The sequence below is a fragment of the Tupaia chinensis genome, unplaced genomic scaffold, assembly GCF_000334495.1.
Source record: "Tupaia chinensis unplaced genomic scaffold, TupChi_1.0 Scaffold143973_1, whole genome shotgun sequence".
In the NCBI taxonomy this organism is placed as follows: domain Eukaryota; kingdom Metazoa; phylum Chordata; class Mammalia; order Scandentia; family Tupaiidae; genus Tupaia; species Tupaia belangeri.
In genome coordinates this window covers 59,134-64,355 of record NW_006203824.1, presented here as the reverse complement: position 1 = coordinate 64,355, position 5,222 = coordinate 59,134, and positions in this window count along the sequence as shown.

Genomic DNA, 5,222 nt, shown 5'->3' with positions numbered 1-5,222 from the left:
AGCTGCCGCCATCCTCAGCTTGGGCAACGTGCTCAACTACCTGGACAGGTACACCGTGGCAGGTGAGCGAGTGCCCCACCCACCCCGAACCCTAACCCCCTCCCCAGTCTCGAGGAACCCCAAGAGCATTTGGTCCCAGGCCTCCTGTATCCAAGCTCTACGTGAGGTCCCTAAGGGCCCTTTGCTCAGGCACAACTGGGCAAGTGGTGGCCCTGTGCTCCACGGGTCCTTTCCAGAATCCACCTCCTCAGCTCCGGCTCCCGCCACACACTCAGGGTCAAGGGTTGGAGGAGTCCCCACCCCTGGAGCAGCAGGCGCGTCCTCGCCAGCCCTTGACGGCCCATCCGTTGTCCTCTTAAGCCGAGGGTCTCCTCTGCGTCTCTTTGCGTTCTTGCTGCGCGCCCCCTCCCATCCTGAGCCGCAGGTTCCTGGGCCTCTCCTCCCCTTTTTCCCAGCTCGGGCAGTCTGTCCGTCCACGGCCCGTCAGTTCCTTCCTCCGCCGCCTCCACCCCCGTGCGTGCGTGCGGCGAGTGCGCGCGCCCCTTGCGGGTGTGCGCCAGGGAGACCGTGTGTGTGCGCGCGTGGCTGCGCGGATGTGTGTGTGAGCGTGTGAGCGCGTGGCTGACAAAGGCTCTGGGCTGCGGGGAGCAAAGGGAGGGGCGGTGCGGGTCCGCGGCGCCTGGGGACCCAAGATGCGGTTTGCAGCTGGCCCTGGCTAGAGACCAGAAGACGCCTCCCACTTCTCTATGGTGCTTGGAGTCTGGGGTAGGGCGCAAGCCTCTGGGGCTAGAGAGAGGTGGCCTCATTCTCTGTGAACATCTCTGGGAATCAGCCTTGGGGATGGGTTTGGGGTCGATAGAACCACTGGGTTCTAGTCCCAGATTTGCCCCAATGTGCCTGGTGTGTGACCTTGGGCCAGTCTCAGCTTGCCTTTAGGTCTGTTTCCCCATGTGTGCATTGACTGATCCCTGGGCCTTTTGAGAATGGACGTGGGTCTGGGATTCCACTCTGTTGGCTCTTCTCCCAGAATTCTCAGAGGTCCAGGGGTGGGGACTCCCCCCAGACTGAGCTGCCCCTGATTGAGAATGGTGCAGCCTTACAAGGAGAGGACTCTGCCCAGGCTGGCATGGTGGGGCTCCCTGAGGGAGGAGAACAGTGCCGGGTACCTGGCATGCTGGTCTGGAACCCACCTGACCACAGCTTAGTAAAACCTGGAGCTACCCCCGTAAGAAAGACAGAGAGAAAGGAGGGGTACAGCAGGAGGCATTCTGGATAGACTCTGCAGAGAATGTTGTGGTAATTGGGAGGAGAGCCCTGGCATAAGCCACGTGCCACCTGGGTGTCCGCCTCTGGGCCTCAGTTTCCTTTTCTGTTGAAGTTTCATGACAAACGGAAAGGGAGCATTCTGGTGGGAGAGCAGAGCTTCCCCTTACTCCATTCCCGCTGCCTTCAAAACCCCCCGGTGCTCCGTTTCTCCACTGGAGGGATTTGAAAGTGGGTACTAGTGGTATCAGTTTCTAGGTCACACTGTCCCCAGGAAACTCTGGCTCTGGCCTGACATACAAATATTGAGCCTCCCCGAAGTGCATCCACCCTGTCATGCGTGTGCCATGCTGCCTGGGACCTGGGAGCTGAAGTGCCACCCTGTGGGGAGAAATCAGAGAACACCAGAGATCTGTAACCATACAGCCTAGGCTCATGGACACAGATGGGAGAACCCAGGCTCCCGCGTGGCCCTTGTCCAAGATGGCCCAGAGAGTGGACGAAGAAGCTGGTGTTCCATCTCTCAGTAAGCCTCCGCCTCTCCGCTGGGGAGTGAATGGTGCCGCTTCTGGCACTGCAACTCTTTCCAGCTTGTTTTTTCCGCCCCAGACCACCCCCTCTGACGTTCCTGGGGGAACTGACTCTGCCAGAGGCAGAGGGGGGAAAGGGTGGGATCAGGGAGGTCTGGTGCTTATCTGTCCCCCGCTCTCCCTAGCTGGGTCCCGGAGAAATGGGTTAACAAGATAGGACATTTCTGGTGAATTGGTCAGGGTCGGGTGGGGAGCAGTAGGGAGGAAGGTCCGGAAAGCCCTGTGCAAACACCCGCCCGCCTGGGTTGTGCATCCCTCCCTGGCCTGGCTGTGGCAGGAGCTCGTGCACCGCCCTGCCCCCAACACACAATGTACACAGATTTCCTCTCCGGATAAGCCTGGCTCCCCCTCTCTCTTTATGGTCCACCTCTCCTTCCTCCTTCCCCCCAATTTAGCTTTAGGAATGTTTACTATCTCTATGGTAATTACGATGGTTCCATGTGTCTTGTGCTAAGGAGATCACTTGTTGCGGCTGGCCAGCTGGGACAGAGGTGGAGATATGGACACTCTGCAGCCTTGTCACCTGGCCTCTGGGAGCCTCAGACTGGCTCCAGCTCCCCCATCAAAGGATGAAGAGATTCCCCACTCTCTTTCTTTGAATCCGTCCTACATATTCCTGCTTTGTGCAGTAGAGACTAGTCTGTCCAAAAAGAATGTAACGAACGCTACATATTGATTTCAAGGTTTCTAGTAGTGAGGTTTACAGAATAACCGAGTGCTGTGGCACCCGCCTGAAATCCCAGCTACTCCAGAGGCTGAGGCAGAAAGATTGTGAGTTTGAGGCCACATGTGAGACCCTACTCAATTGAAAAAAAAAAAAAGTTAAAAAAAAAAAGAGACGACTTCAAAAAGTTCATGGGAAATAGAATTAAAGTATGAGTTTATTTTTGGTGCAGACATTTTGAAGTGTAGAGTTTTTCCTTCCTTTTTAAAAAAATAGCCAGAGGGCATATGTGCTCCCCAGAGCGAGAGAAAGGAGAAAACCCTCCACCCTCAGGGGGGGACATAATCACCATCCCTTCTCCTCCATTTCTCCATCCTGTGGGGATTTGGGGCATGCTTGTACACAGTTTTTCAAGTTGCTAGGGGCTGGGATTTGAACTGTGGTCAGCCATGTGGGGTCCAGATCCCTTAATCATTAGGCTAAAGAGCTAGCCTCATAGATTTTCATAATATGCATTTTCCACGAACTTGTTGAAGACCCAACATAGGTACAGGTAATTAACGATACATTTTATTTCAGTCAATCTGTTTGTAATTTCAATAAGTAATTACTATAAAAGTTATTAATGGGATATTTTGCATTGTTCTTTTTTTAAGAGAGATTTTTTGCTATAGGGCTCTTGGACTCCCTGGAGAGACAGAAAGTGAGAAATCACCCCTAGGAGGATGGCCATGCCGCAATCCCTTCTCTTCCATTCTCTTCTCAGGATTTTGGGAGTGCATGCACATGTGCCGGCATGAGTTTCAAGCCGCCGGATCTGGGACTCGAACCCCAGTCAGCATGTGGAAGTCCAGTGACATAAAGATTATGCCATCTGCTGGTCCCTCTTTTTTCATACTAAATCTTTGAACTCTGGTGTATGTTTTACACTGACAGCACACGTCAATGGCAGTGGTCAGGAGCCGTGGGGGAACAGGGCAAGTGTAGTTCTTGGCTGCCAGAGTTTGAGTCCAGGCCCTTCGGCTTACCAGTGTGTGACCTTGAAGACATCTCCTGAGCCTTCTGTGTGATCATTTCTCCCTCTCCACCTCCTGGGTTGGAGGGAATAAATGAGAATGTATCTCAGCATCTGGGACAAGGCCAGACTCCTAGGGGGACCTCATAAACGTCAGCTGCCTTCTCTTTCATGCCTCTGCTCACGCTGTGCTCAGGCCACGATGCCCTTCCCATTTTTCTCTGTGTATGACCGTCCCTTTCAGGATGCTTTTGTAAACCCCTCCCTGCTCCACCCGGACTGGTCTCCGTCCTGGGAACTCGCAGTCCTGCCTCTGTACCGGCATTCCCAGCGCCACCCTGCGACCCAGTTAATTATGGCCTCCCCTCCTCCCCATAAGAACCCCCTGAGGGCAGCCGGCCTCCGAACCAGGTGAGGAGAGCCAGGCTCCCCTTCCTGCTTTTCCTACTGAGTGTCGCTTCAGATCTACGGGACTGAGGCAGCCCAGAAACCTCGGCTAAACCCTTCTCTCCACCTCCTTGTACAGATGGAGACACCGATGCTCAGAGAACAAAGGCACTTGCCCAAGGTCACAGGGCAGGGCGGAGCAGGGCCTGCGCCTCAGTGCAGCATTCTGTCTGCCCCAGGCCTCAGGTGGAGGAGGGGCTGTGCCCCCTGTGTCTGACTGCTTGCCAGGGCAGGAGCCCTCTGGGCAAATACATTTCAGGTCCGTTTAGCCCAGGCAGTTTGAGCACCCCCAGGGTATGGTGCTCCCTTGACCCCTACCAGCCTTCCAGCTACCCACTCTGCATTCTGAGCTCACCCATGTTTGCCAGGTCAGGAGACAGAGGGAGGCCCTGAGGCAGGGGTCCTGGGCCCCCTCTTCTCAGCTCTGCTTCCCGGTGCCCAGGTCGTCTTTACCCCCAGGCTTCCGTTCTCCCATCTGTGAAATGGAAGCAGATCTGAGGGTGTGGGTGGCAGCGTTTTGCTCCTGGAACCAGGCCTGCCTGGCCCGGGCCCTGTTTGTGGCTGGTGAATGACTATGTGAGAGCTGAGTTCCTTCCCCAACTTCTCTGGGGCACCCGTTCTCTTCCGGAGCCCTGTTTTCCCTTCTGTGATCCAGTGCGGGGCATACTGGGCATTAGGGGCTGGGCGGGGTGGGGGCTGGTGAGGAGAGGCAGAGTCCTGCCCTGGGGGAGTCCTTTTCTGCCAAAGAAGCTGAGACTGGTATCCATGGCAACCACTCACTAACAGAAGCCCAGGAGGAGGGATGAGCACAGGGACCTGGCTGAGAACACAGGCCTGGCGGGGCTGGGGGCTTCCCCCAGCGCTGAGCTGGGTGCGGGAAGCAGTGCTGCCAAATGGGAGCTCGCTCTGCTCTGGGCTGTTTTTTGGTCTGTGCAGTTGAGTCTGTCCAGAGCTGACAGGTGGGGAAACCGAGGTCCAGGGTCAGCTGGGTAGGTAGGGGCAAGGCCAGGCCCAGGTCCAGGCTCTGTGACTATCTCTGCGTAAGGGTAGCCACCTAAGGAGAAGCAGCACCCTCGCCCTGCCCCCTTGGGTGACTTGCCCTGGCCATGGCCACATCTGTGCTGTGGGGACACCCTAGCTGCGAACTGAGGGGCGGGGCAGCCGGGGTGCCTGTTTGGCAGGGTCAGCATGCAGGTGAGGCACCAGGCGGCTTGGAATGCCGGCACCCTGGTGACTAACGGCT